This window comes from Bufo bufo, chromosome 4, assembly GCF_905171765.1.
Source record: "Bufo bufo chromosome 4, aBufBuf1.1, whole genome shotgun sequence".
Classification (NCBI taxonomy): Eukaryota; Metazoa; Chordata; class Amphibia; order Anura; family Bufonidae; genus Bufo; species Bufo bufo.
In genome coordinates, this window is record NC_053392.1 from 600,960,793 (window position 1) to 600,976,298 (window position 15,506).

Below are 15,506 nucleotides of genomic sequence, written 5' to 3' on the forward strand. Positions count from 1 at the left end.
CCCAGGCCCACCAGTATGAGCCAATGAACCCCCCCCCCAGGAGGTTCCCCCTATGGGCCGGACCCAGTTAATCTGCTGGCGGTGTCAGGAACCTGGCCACACCAGGGCTGAGTGTCCTCATCGGGTTGAGCCCATGGACACTAATTGTGGTTACCGACAGTCGCTATATGCTAGGAAACTCTGTGCCACAGGTAGCCTGGAGGCTCTGGACCACTTGTGGACCACTTGTGCCAGGTGGAAGTGGGAGACACTCAAGCGTTGGCGCTGCTGGACTCAAGGAGCTTGGTGACCTTGGTAAGGGCTACCCTGGAGCGGTCCACTGAGTATACTGGCCAGAAATTTTGGGTGATGTGCATTCATGGGGACTTGAAAGACTATCCCACCGCGCTGGTGTCTCTAACCACGGTGGCCGGCAGGTGGACCCACGAAGTGGCAGTCGCCACAAATCTCCACTATGAACTCATAATAGGGAGAGACTTTCCAGGTTTCCCTGCCCTATGGCCGGTTGTGAGAGTTAAGGATACCCCTGAGACAGGAATAAGCCCAGGAGATTGGCCTTGTTCAGGGGGACAGCCAGAACCCTGGGAACCCAAGGCCGAAGGGCCAGCAGTAGGGGTGACCACCACTTTGGTGGAAGAGGGGAAGACAACCCCGCATAGGGTAATGGTGGGAGACGTGGAGGAATTGCCACCGGGTCCTGGGTTGGCAAACCTCAACGTCTCCGGGGAGAATTTCGGTACAGCCCAACGCCGAGACCAAACCCTATCCCGGGCCTGGGAGAATGTGGTAATACTTGATGGTGTACCTCAACATCCTGGGGCCGAGTCGATGTTTCCCCGTTTTGTGGTCCACCAGAATATGCTATATCGGGTAAACCAGCTGCGGGGTGAACCTGTTGAACATTTGGTTGTGCCCGGGGCCTATCGAAATCTTGTGTTAGAGTTAGCCCACCAACATGTTTTCGGGGGTCATCTGGAACTGCAGAAGAAACAGGACAGGATACTACAACGGTTTTACTGGCCCAGTGTCTTTAGAGAGGAGGATGACTTTTGTAAGTCTTGCCCGACCTGCCAAACCACTAGCCCCCAGCACCTCTTCTGCAGTCCCTTAGTGCCCCTCCCGATTATCGAGGTACCATTTAAGAGAATAGCTATGGATCTCGTAGGGCCAGTAACGAAGTCCGCTAGTGGGCACCAACACATCTTGGTCGTCCTGGACTACGCCACTTGGTGCCACTGCTACAAACATCTGCCAAACTCATAGCAAAAGAGTTAATGGAGATGTTTTCCCGAGTGGGGATACCCAAAGAGGTTCTGACTGACCCGGGGACTCCTTTTATGTCCAAGGTCATGCGGGAGCTCTGTAAGTTGCTGAATATCAAACAGATACGGACATCGGTCTATCACCCGCAAACTGATGGCCTAGTAGAAATGTTTAATTAAACTTTTAAAAACGATGTTAAAACGAGTAGTAGCTAAGGATGGAAAGGACTGGGACCTCCTTCTGCCCTATCTTATGTTCGCAGTACGAGATGTGGCCTACTGGGTTCTCGCCCTTCGAATTACTATATGGCAGACATCCACGTGGTCTGTTGGACATAGCCAAAGAGGCGTGGGAGCAACAACCCACACCATATAAAATTGTTGTTGAATACGTCACCAAGATGCAGAAACGTAAGGAAACCGTGTTGCCGCTGGTAAAGGAACATATGGAGGCAGCTCAGCGAGCTCAAAGTCGGGTGTATAATCGGCAGGATCGGGTCCGGATCTTTAACCTGGGAGATCGGGTTTTGGTTCTGGTACCGACAGTGGACAGAAAGTTACTGGCTAGGTGGCAGGGACCCTACGAGGTACTCGAAAAGGTTGGAGAAGTAAACTACAAGGTACACCAGCCAGGGCAGCGGAAGCCGGAGTAGGTGTACCATGTGAATTTACTCAAACCGTGGAAGGATAGGGAGACCAGTACTGACGATAGCCGGCGGCTGAGTTTTCTGGGGGGAGAGGTTCCGGCCCCTAAGTCTGATGTAAAGGAAACGGTTGCCACAATGAAGATTGCTGACAGCATCTCCTCTAAACAGACTCAGAAGGCCAGGGAGTTCGTCAGCAGGCTTGGCGACAGGCCATCTCTGAGTAAGTACAACTAATGCTGCAACTAGACGTTATCGAGGAGTCTAGAAGTGAGAGGACCAGCCCTATAGTACTGATTCCCAAACTGGATGGAACTTTGCGGTTTTGTAGCGATTTTCGAAAATTAAACAAGGTATCTAAGTTCGACGCGTATTCCATGCCCCGGGTAGACGAGCTGATTGAGAGGTTAGGGCAAGCCCGGTATTTTTCTGTTTTGGACCTCACCAAAGGGTACTGGCAGGTACCCTTAACGAAGGCTGCCAAAGAGAAAACTGCCTTTATCACACCGGAGGGGCTGTACCAGTATAAAGTGTTACCCTTTGGTCTGCATGGCGCCCCCGACACTTTCTAAAGGCTAATGGACATTGTGCTGCGACCACATCGCCGGTACGCTTCGGCTTACCTGGAGGATATTGTCATCCACAGTACCAACTGGGAACGTCACCTGCCCAAAGTGCAGGCTGTAGTAGACTCCCTTCGAAAACTTCTAACCCCAAAAATGTGCGATAGGGTTAGAGGAGACAAAATACCTGGGGTATGTCATTGGGCGCGAAGTGATCAAACCCCAAGTAAACAAAATAGAGCCGATAAGAAATTGGCCCCGACCTGTCACCACTAAACAAGTAAAGTCGTTCCTAGGAATGATAGGCTATTACATGAGATTTGTTCCCCACTTTGCCACTATAGCCGCGCCCTTGACAGAGCTCTTGAAGGGACGAAAATCAGTGATGGTTCGCTAGGATGAGAGGGTGAAAGAGGCTTTTTCCACTTTGAAGTCGGCCTTGTGCGGGTCACCGGTTTTGGTGATGCCCGACTTCAATAGGGAGTTTGTGGTACAGACAGATGCCTCTTAAGTAGGCTTCGGTGCTGTACTCTCTCAGGAAGTCAACGGGAAGGAGCATCTACGGAAGACTCTTTCTAGGGGAAGAGGTACCGGCTCCTTTGTCTGATGCAAGGGGAGCGGTTGATGCCATAAAAGTTGCTGACAGCCTCTCCTCTAAACAAACTCAGGAGGCCAGGGAGTTTATTAGCCAGAACACGGATGTGTTCTCTGACCTCCCCAGACGGACTTTCACAATCCAGCATGACATTGTCATGGAAACCTCAGGACAAAGTCCGGTTAAAACCATACCGGGTACCCGAGGCTCGACGAAAAGCTATCTCGAAGGAAGTGCAGTTAATGCTGCAACTAGATGTCATTGAGGAGTCTAAAAGTGAGTGGGCCAGTCCTATAGTCTTAATACCCAAGCCGGACGGGACGTTACGTTTCTGTAACGATTTTCGTAAACTGAATGAGATTTCCAAATTCGATGTGTATCCCATGCCCTGGGTGGATGAGCTCATCCAGAGGTTAGGACAAGGTATCAGTACAAGGTGATACCCTTTGGTCTGCATGGTGCCCCTGCATTTTTCAACGGCTTATGGACATTGTGCTGCGTCCACATCGTCGGTACGCTTCGGCTTGCCTGGACGATATTGTCATCCACGGTACCGATTGAGAAAGTCGCCTACCAAAAGTGCAGGCTGTAGTGGACTCCCTTCGGAAGGCGGGATTAACCGTTAACCCCAAAAAATGTGTGATAGGGTTAGAGGAGACTAAGTACCTGTGGTATGTCATTGTATTGTCCAAGTGGAGTACAAGTGGAGCAGACCCTGGTGTATTGTCTGTATCTAATCACTAAAGTACAAGTGGAGCAGACCCTGGTGTATTATCTGTATCTGGTCACTATAATACAGGAGGAGCAGACTCTGGTGTATTGTCTGTATCTGGTCGCTATAATACAGGAGGAGCGGACCCTGGTGTATTATCTGTATCTGGTCACTATAATACAGGAGGAGCAGACTCTGGTGTATTGTCTGTATCTGGTCGCTATAATACAGGAGGAGCAGACTCTGGTGTATTGTCTGTATCTGGTCACTATAATACAGGAGGAGCAGACTCTGGTGTATTGTCTGTATCTGGTCACTATAATACAGGAGGAGTAGACTCTGGTGTATTGTCTGTATCTGGTCACTATAATACAGGAGGAGCAGACTCTGGTGTATTGTCTGTATCTGGTCACTATAATACAGGAGGAGCAGACTCTGGTGTATTATCTGTATCTGGTCACTATAATACAGGAGGAGCAGACTCTGGTGTATTGTCTGTATCTGGTCACTATAATACAGGAGGAGCAGACTCTGGTGTATTATCTGTATCTGGTCACTATAATACAGGAGGAGCAGACTCTGGTGTATTGTCTGTATCTGGTGACTATAATACAGGAGGAGCAGACTCTGGTGTATTGTCTGTATCTGGTGACTATAATACAGGAGGAGCAGACTCTGGTGTATGGTCTGTATCTGGTCACTATAATACAGGAGGAGCAGACTCTGGTGTATTGTCTGTATCTGGTCACTATAATACAGGAGGAGCGGACTCTGGTGTATTATCTGTATCTGGTCACTATAATACAGGAGGAGCAGACTCTGGTGTATTGTCTGTATCTGGTCACTATAATACAGGAGGAGCAGACTCTGGTGTATTGTCTGTATCTGGTCACTATAATACAGGAGGAGCAGACTCTGGTGTATTGTCTGTATCTGGTCACTATAATACAGGAGGAGCAGACTCTGGTGTACTGTCTGTATCTGGTCACTATAATACAGGAGGAGCAGACTCTGGTGTATTGTCTGTATCTGGTCACTATAATACAGGAGGAGCAGACTCTGGTGTATTGTCTGTATCTGGTCACTATAATACAGGAGGAGCAGACTCTGGTGTATTGTCTGTATCTGGTGACTATAATACAGGAGGAGCAGACTCTGGTGTATTGTCTGTATCTGGTCACTATAATACAGGAGGAGCAGACTCTGGTGTATTGTCTGTATCTGGTCACTATAATACAGGAGGAGCAGACTCTGGTGTATGGTCTGTATCTGGTCACTATAATACAGGAGGAGCAGACTCTGGTGTATTGTCTGTATCTGGTCACTATAATACAGGAGGAGCAGACTCTGGTGTACTGTCTGTATCTGGTCACTATAATACAGGAGGAGCAGACTCTGGTGTATTGTCTGTATCTGGTCACTATAATACAGGAGGAGCAGACTCTGGTGTATTGTCTGTATCTGGTCACTATAATACAGGAGGAGCAGACTCTGGTGTATTGTCTGTATCTGGTCACTATAATACAGGAGGAGCAGACTCTGGGGTATTGTCTGTATCTGGTCACTATAATACAGGAGGAGCAGACTCTGGTGTATTGTCTGTATCTGGTCACTATAATACAGGAGGAGCAGACTCTGGTGTATTGTCTGTATCTGGTCACTATAATACAGGTGGAGCAGACTCTGGTGTATTGTCTGTATCTGGTCACTATAATACAGGAGGAGCAGACTCTGGTGTATTATCTGTATCTGGTCACTATAATACAGGAGGAGCAGACTCTGGTGTATTATCTGTATCTGGTCTCTATAATACAGGAGGAGCAGACTCTGGTGTATTGTCTGTATCTGGTGACTATAATACAGGTGGAGCAGACTCTGGTGTATTGTCTGTATCTGGTCACTATAATACAGGAGGAGCAGACTCTGGTGTATTATCTGTATCTGGTCACTATAATACAGGAGGAGCAGACTCTGGTGTATTATCTGTATCTGGTCACTATAATACAGGAGGAGCAGACTCTGGTGTATTATCTGTATCTGGTCACTATAATACAGGTGGAGCAGACTCTGGTGTATGGTCTGTATCTGGTCACTATAATACAGGAGGAGCAGACTCTGGTGTATTATCTGTATCTGGTGACTATAATACAGGTGGAGCAGACTCTGGTGTATTGTCTGTATCTGGTCACTATAATACAGGAGGTGCAGACTCTGGTGTATTGTCTGTATCTGGTCACTATAATACAGGAGGAGCAGACTCTGGTGTACGGTCTGTATCTGGTCACTATAATACAGGAGGAGCAGACTCTGGTGTATTATCTGTATCTGGTCACTATAATACAGGAGGAGCAGACTCTGGTGTATGGTCTGTATCTGGTCACTATAATACAGGAGGAGCAGACTCTGGTGTATTGTCTGTATCTGGTCACTATAATACAGGAGGAGCAGACTCTGGTGTATTATCTGTATCTGGTCACTATAATACAGGAGGAGCGGACCCTGGTGTATTATCTGTATCTGGTCACTATAATACAGGTGGAGCAGACTCTGGTGTATTGTCTGTATCTGGTCACTATAATACAGGAGGAGCAGACTCTGGTGTATTGTCTGTATCTGGTCACTATAATACAGGAGGAGCAGACTCTGGTGTATTATCTGTATCTGGTCACTATAATACAGGAGGAGCAGACTCTGGTGTATTGTCTGTATCTGGTCACTATAATACAGGAGGAGCAGACTCTGGTGTATGGTCTGTATCTGGTCACTATAATACAGGAGGTGCAGACTCTGGTGTATTGTCTGTATCTGGTCACTATAATACAGGAGGAGCAGACTCTGGTGTATTATCTGTATCTGGTCACTATAATACAGGAGGAGCAGACTCTGGTGCATTGTCTGTATCTGGTCACTATAATACAGGAGGAGCAGACTCTGGTGTATGGTCTGTATCTGGTCACTATAATACAGGAGGAGCAGACTCTGGTGTATTGTCTGTATCTGGTCACTATAATACAGGAGGAGCAGACTCTGGTGTATTATCTGTATCTGGTCACTATAATACAGGAGGAGCAGACTCTGGTGTATTGTCTGTATCTGGTCACTATAATACAGGAGGAGCAGACTCTGGTGTATTGTCTGTATCTGGTCACTATAATACAGGAGGAGCAGACTCTGGTGTATTGTCTGTATCTGGTCACTATAATACAGGAGGAGCAGACTCTGGTGTATTGTCTGTATCTGGTCACTATAATACAGGAGGAGCAGACTCTGGTGTATTGTCTGTATCTGGTCACTATAATACAGGAGGAGCAGACTCTGGTGTATTATCTGTATCTGGTCACTATAATACAGGAGGAGCAGACTCTGGTGTATTGTCTGTATCTGGTCACTATAATACAGGAGGAGCAGACTCTGGTGTATTATCTGTATCTGGTCACTATAATACAGGAGGAGCAGACTCTGGTGTATTGTCTGTATCTGGTCTCTATAATACAGGAGGAGCAGACTCTGGTGTATTGTCTGTATCTGGTGACTATAATACAGGAGGAGCAGACTCTGGTGTATTGTCTGTATCTGGTCACTATAATACAGGAGGAGCAGACTCTGGTGTATTGTCTGTATCTGGTCACTATAATACAGGAGGAGCAGACTCTGGTGTATTGTCTGTATCTGGTCACTATAATACAGGAGGAGCAGACTCTGGTGTATGGTCTGTATCTGGTCACTATAATACAGGTGGAGCAGACTCTGGTGTATGGTCTGTATCTGGTCACTATAATACAGGAGGAGCAGACTCTGGTGTATTATCTGTATCTGGTCACTATAATACAGGAGGAGCAGACTCTGGTGTATGGTCTGTATCTGGTCACTATAATACAGGAGGAGCAGACTCTGGTGTATTGTCTGTATCTGGTCACTATAATACAGGAGGAGCAGACTCTGGTGTATGGTCTGTATCTGGTCACTATAATACAGGAGGAGCAGACTCTGGTGTATTGTCTGTATCTGGTCACTATAATACAGGAGGAGCAGACTCTGGTGTATTGTCTGTATCTAGTCACTATAATACAGGAGGAGCAGACTCTGGTGTATGGTCTGTATCTGGTCACTATAATACAGGAGGAGCAGACTCTGGTGTATTATCTGTATCTGGTCACTATAATACAGGAGGAGCAGACTCTGGTGTATTATCTGTATCTGGTCTCTATAATACAGGAGGAGCAGACTCTGGTGTATTGTCTGTATCTGGTCACTATAATACAGGAGGAGCAGACTCTGGTGTATTGTCTGTATCTGGTCTCTATAATACAGGAGGAGCAGACTCTGGTGTATTGTCTGTATCTGGTCTCTATAATACAGGAGGAGCAGACTCTGGTGTATTGTCTGTATCTGGTCTCTATAATACAGGAGGAGCAGACTCTGGTGTATTGTCTGTATCTGGTCTCTATAATACAGGAGGAGCAGACTCTGGTGTATTGTCTGTATCTGGTCACTATAATACAGGAGGAGCAGACTCTGGTGTATTATCTGTATCTGGTCACTATAATACAGGAGGAGTAGACTCTGGTGTATTGTCTGTATCTGGTCACTATAATACAGGAGGAGCAGACTCTGGTGTATTGTCTGTATCTGGTCACTATAATACAGGAGGAGCAGACTCTGGTGTATTATCTGTATCTGGTCACTATAATACAGGTGGAGCAGACTCTGGTGTATTGTCTGTATCTGGTCACTATAATACAGGAGGAGCAGACTCTGGTGTATTATCTGTATCTGGTCTCTATAATACAGGAGGAGCAGACTCTGGTGTATTGTCTGTATCTGGTCACTATAATACAGGTGGAGCAGACTCTGGTGTATTGTCTGTATCTGGTCACTATAATACAGGAGGAGCAGACTCTGGTGTATTGTCTGTATCTGGTCACTATAATACAGGAGGAGCAGACTCTGGTGTATTATCTGTATCTGGTCACTATAATACAGGTGGAGCAGACTCTGGTGTATTGTCTGTATCTGGTCACTATAATACAGGAGGAGCAGACTCTGGTGTATTATCTGTATCTGGTCTCTATAATACAGGAGGAGCAGACTCTGGTGTATTGTCTGTATCTGGTCACTATAATACAGGTGGAGCAGACTCTGGTGTATTGTCTGTATCTGGTCACTATAATACAGGTGGAGCAGACTCTGGTGTATTGTCTGCATCTGGTCACTATAATACAGGAGGAGCAGACTCTGGTGTATTATCTGTATCTGGTGACTATAATACAGGAGGAGCGGACTCTGGTGTACTGTCTGTATCTGGTCACTATAATACAGGAGGAGCGGACTCTGGTGTACTGTCTGTATCTGGTCACTATAATACAGGAGGTGCAGACTCTGGTGTATTATCTGTATCTGGTCACTATAATACAGGTGGAGCAGACTCTGGTGTATTGTCTGTATCTGGTCACTATAATACAGGAGGAGCAGACTCTGGTGTACGGTCTGTATCTGGTCACTATAATACAGGAGGAGCAGACTCTGGTGTATTGTCTGTATCTGGTCACTATAATACAGGAGGAGCAGACTCTGGTGTATTGTCTGTATCTGGTCACTATAATACAGGAGGAGCAGACTCTGGTGTATGGTCTGTATCTGGTCACTATAATACAGGAGGTGCAGACTCTGGTGTATTGTCTGTATCTGGTCACTATAATACAGGAGGAGCAGACTCTGGTGTATTGTCTGTATCTGGTCACTATAATACAGGAGGAGCAGACTCTGGTGTATTGTCTGTATCTGGTCACTATAATACAGGAGGAGCAGACTCTGGTGTATTGTCTGTATCTGGTCACTATAATACAGGTGGAGCAGACTCTGGTGTATGGTCTGTATCTGGTCACTATAATACAGGAGGAGCAGACTCTGGTGTATTATCTGTATCTGGTCACTATAATACAGGAGGAGCAGACTCTGGTGTATTATCTGTATCTGGTCACTATAATACAGGAGGAGCAGACTCTGGTGTATTATCTGTATCTGGTCACTATAATACAGGAGGAGCAGACTCTGGTGTATTATCTGTATCTGGTCACTATAATACAGGAGGAGCAGACTCTGGTGTATTGTCTGTATCTGGTCACTATAATACAGGAGGAGCAGACTCTGGTGTATTATCTGTATCTGGTCACTATAATACAGGAGGAGCAGACTCTGGTGTATTGTCTGTATCTGGTGACTATAATACAGGAGGAGCAGACTCTGGTGTATTATCTGTATCTGGTCACTATAATACAGGAGGAGCAGACTCTGGTGTATTGTCTGTATCTGGTCACTATAATACAGGAGGAGCAGACTCTGGTGTATTATCTGTATCTGGTCACTATAATACAGGAGGAGCAGACTCTGGTGTATTGTCTGTATCTGGTCACTATAATACAGGAGGAGCAGACTCTGGTGTATTATCTGTATCTGGTCACTATAATACAGGAGGAGCAGACTCTGGTGTATTGTCTGTATCTGGTCACTATAATACAGGAGGAGCAGACTCTGGTGTATTATCTGTATCTGGTCACTATAATACAGGAGGAGCAGACTCTGGTGTATTGTCTGTATCTGGTCACTATAATACAGGAGGAGCAGACTCTGGTGTATTATCTGTATCTGGTCACTATAATACAGGAGGAGCAGACTCTGGTGTATTATCTGTATCTGGTGACTATAATACAGGAGGAGCAGACTCTGGTGTATTGTCTGTATCTGGTCACTATAATACAGGAGGAGCAGACTCTGGTGTATTATCTGTATCTGGTGACTATAATACAGGAGGAGCAGACTCTGGTGTATTGTCTGTATCTGGTCACTATAATACAGGAGGAGCAGACTCTGGTGTATTGTCTGTATGGTAGGTTACATGTGAAATTTGAAATTTTTAGCCATTTATCAGTTCTTATTTCTGAGGAGACGCGTCTCTGCGTATTGTATACAAATAAGAGATTACGACCCCCTTGACTAGTAATAGCGAATTCACCTATAACATAATAGGGATCATATATTTTAAATAGGTGGATGGATTTTAAAAAACAAATGACAAATTGATCAGGGGCACGACAAGAATCAAACGGGATATGTTTTTCGGCATTTTGTACTTGGTGACAGGTCCTCTTTAAAGTGTAACTGTCAATCTTTTTTTTTTAGTGGTTGCTGAAAGAAAAGGATAAGGAGCGCAAGACCATAGGGCGAAAGCTGACATCTAGTATATGGGCTTGTATGCTGATAACAGCATAGACCGGGGGGCTACGTCCACCACGTCCGAACGGTCAGGAACAACTGTCCAGAGGTGGAAAATGGCAGAGGTGGTTGAAGAACATGGATGGTCCCAGCGCTTCCTCTTAAAATGCTTTTTATTCTTAAAAATGAATAAATAAGTAAAAGAGAAACAACTTACAGAGCTGTAGGTGAGGAAAAAGTCCAAATAACGCATTTCGGGGCGCTGCCCCTTCCTCGGGTATTCCTACTTAGTGCTAGATCTGTGGAAGGGGCCGGGCTCCGAAACACGTTATTTGGATTATTTTTTTCTGCGGAGCGCTATACCATGAACACCACATGACCAGACATTTCTGCGGAGCGCTACACCACGAACACCACATGACCAAACGTTTCTGCGGAGCGCTACACCACGAACACCACATGACCAGACGTTTCTGCGGAGCGCTACACCACGAACACCACATGACCAGACGTTTCTGCGGAGCGCTATACCACAAACACCACATGACCAGACGTTTCTGCGGAGCGCTATACCATGAACACCACATGACCAGACGTTTCTGCGGAGCGCTACACCAAGAACACCACATGACCAGACGTTTCTGCGGAGCGCTATACCATGAACACCACATGACCAGACGTTTCTGCGGAGCGCTATACCATGAACACCACATGACCAGACGTTTCTGCGGAGCGCTACACCAAGAACACCACATGACCAGACGTTTCTGCGGAGCGCTATACCATGAACACCACATGACCAGACGTTTCTGCGGAGCGCTATACCAAGAACACCACATGACCAGACGTTTCTGCGGAGCGCTATACCACAAACACCACATGACCAGACGTTTCTGCGGAGCGCTACACCATGAACACCACATGACCAGACGTTTCTGCGGAGCGCTATACCAAGAACACCACATGACCAGACGTTTCTGCGGAGCACTACACCACGAACACCACATTACCAGACGTTTCTGCGGAGCGCTACACAACGAACACCACATGACCAGATGTTTCTGCGGAGCGCTACACCATGAACACCACATGACCAGACGTTTCTGCGGAGCGCTACACCACGAACACCACATTACCAGACGTTTCTGCGGAGCGCTACACCATGAACACCACATGACCAGACGTTTCTGCGGAGCGCTATACCACGAACACCACATGACCAGACATTTCTGCGGAGCGCTATACCATGAACACCACATGACCAGACGTTTCTGCGGAGCGCTATACCAAGAACACCACATGACCAGACGTTTCTGCGGAGCGCTATACCATGAACACCACATGACCAGATGTTTCTGCGGAGCGCTACACCACGAACACCACATGACCAGACGTTTCTGCGGAGCGCTATACCACGAACACCACATGACCAGACGTTTCTGCGGAGCTCTACACCACGAACACCACATGACCAGACGTTTCTGCGGAGCTCTACACCAAGAACACCACATGACCAGACGTTTCTGCGGAGCGCTATACCACGAACACCACATGACCAGACATTTCTGCGGAGCGCTATACCACGAACACCACATGACCAGACATTTCTGCGGAGCGCTATACCAAGAAAACCACATGACCAGACATTTCTGCGGAGCGCTATACCATGAACACCACATGACCAGACGTTTCTGCGGAGCACTACACCACGAACACCACATGACCAGACATTTCTGCGGAGCGCTACACCACGAACACCACATGACCAGACGTTTCTGCGGAGCGCTACACCACATGACCAGACGTTTCTGCGGAGCGCTATACCACGAACACCACATGACCAGACGTTTCTGGGGAGCGCTACACCACGAACACCACATGACCAGATGTTTCTGTGGAGCGCTACACCATGAACACCACATGACCAGACGTTTCTGCGGAGCGCTACACAATGAACACCACATGACCAGACGTTTCTGCGGAGCGCTATACCACGAACACCACATGACCAGACGTTTCTGCGGAGCGCTATACCACGAACACCACATGACCAGACGTTTCTGCGGAGCGCTATACCACGAACACCACATGACCAGATGTTTCTGCGGAGCGCTACACCACGAACACCACATGACCAGACGTTTCTGCGGAGCGCTATACCATGAACACCACATGACCAGACGTTTCTGCGGAGCGCTATACCATGAACACCACATGACCAGACGTTTCTGCGGAGCGCTATACCATGAACACCACATGACCAGACGTTTCTGCGGAGCGCTATACCAAGAACACCACATGACCAGACGTTTCTGCGGAGCGCTATACCAAGAACACCACATGACCAGACGTTTCTGCAGAGCGCTATACCAAGAACACCACATGACCAGACGTTTCTGCAGAGCGCTACACCATGAACACCACATGACCAGACGTTTCTGCAGAGCGCTACACCATGAACACCACATGACCAGACGTTTCTGCGGAGCGCTACACCACGAACACCACATGACCAAACGTTTCTGCGGAGCGCTACACCACGAACACCACATGACCAAACGTTTCTGCGGAGCGCTACACCACGAACACCACATGACCAGACGTTTCTGCGGAGCGCTCAGAAAAGTCACATGATATTTTGTTTTATTGTTGATTTTACAGATTTGCTAGAAGAGCTTACTATCCACTAACCACCTATATAACTTTTTTGTATATTACGACACACTGTATCCATGTAGAAGAAGTGTCGCTGCACACAGATAATGAGCCTGTCCTTACTGACAAGGGGGTTTGGCCAAGTCCCTGTGAAGCAGCTAAATATTATCACAGTTCAGACCAACAGGGGGCAGAAATGGTTCCAACAAATGAATGGAAGTAGCCGCTCCTGCAGAGTCCGGTATTTCCCATCAGTGGTAAGGACCAGGTCCTTATGGAGGATTGAATTTAGCCAAGTCCCTGCAAGGCCACGTCAGTTCAGGACCTGACCACTAGGGGGCAAAAGGGTGCTTACCAGTGATGGGAACTGGCTCACACTGAGGCTGCGCACTATTCACGTGTTTTTTTTGGAGCAGCCAGTGAATAGCTGCTGTCAAAAAATGAAACCAATGGCACCCGTCTAATGGCCGTTAAGAATGGGTACTCTAGTGGAGAATGGGCTTTTAGGGGGTTAAAAAAAAAATCACCTCATTCACTTGCTATGGCCGAGGCAGTCACTCTTCTCTTGATTGAAAAGGACCTGAGGAAGGACCTGTGCCCAACGTCACCATGTGATCATGCTGGGAGAGCGCGGTGACGTCATGACGCTGAGCGCAGCTCCTTCACAATCAAGAGAAGAGCGACTGCGGTGAATGAGGTGAATTTTTTTCTTTTTTGTTAAAGGGTTTCTGTCATCAGAAAAATGGGTATTAACCTGTCGGACATTAGCGATGTGCTAACGTCAGCTGAACATACCTATATCAGTCCCATGTCACTATGTGCCGCCGTTATTTAGAAAAAAATGAACTTTTATAATATGCAAATGAGCCTCTAGGAACGGGGGGGGGGGGGGGGGTTGCACCTGCTCCTAGAGGCTCCGTTCGCTCACCTCTTTCCTTCTACACTTGATTGACAGGGCCAGGCCAGCGCTGGTCTCCTGTCTGCCGGGGAAATCTCGCGCCTGCGCCGCCCCGTTCAGTATTCGGCGCAGGTGCAGTGAGGGAAGGACGTTACCGGCCGCCGGCTTCCTCACTATGCCTGCGCTGAATACGTCGCAGTGAGGAAACCAGCTGCCGGCGAACGTCCTTCCCTCACTGCGCCTGCGCCGAATACTGAACGGGGCGGCGCAGGCGCGAGATTTCCCCGGCAGACAGGAGACCAGCGCTGGCTTGGCCCTGTCAATCAAGTGTAGAAGGAAAGAGGTGAGCGAACGGAGCCTCTAGAAGCAGGTGCAACGCCCCCCCCCCCCCCCGCTCCTAGAGGCTCATTTGCATATTATAAAAGTTCGTTTTTCTAAATAACGGCGGCACATAGTGACATGGGACTAATATAGGTATGTTCAGCTGACGTTAGCACATCACTAATGTCCGACAGGTTAATGCCCATTTTTCTGATGACAGAAACCCTTTAAAAAGAGCAACTATGGGGGACATCATTACAGTTGAGGACGAGCATTGGGGACATTATTACTGCTGGGGACCACTATGGGGGACATCATTACTGCTGAGGACCACTATGGGGGACATTATTACTGCTGAGGACTATAGGAGACATTATTACTGCTGGGGACCTCTATGGAGGACATTATTACTGCTGAGGACCACTATGGGGGACATTATTACTGCTGGGGACCTCTATGGGGGACATTATTACTGCTGAGGACCACTATGGGGGACATTATTACTGCTGAGGACCACTATAGGAGACATTATTACTGCTGAGGACCACTATGGGGGACATTATGTATACGGAGGGCACTGCAGGGGTTGAGATTTTTTATTTTAAAAAAGTGAATTCAATTCGTGTTTTTCATGGCTATTTTTA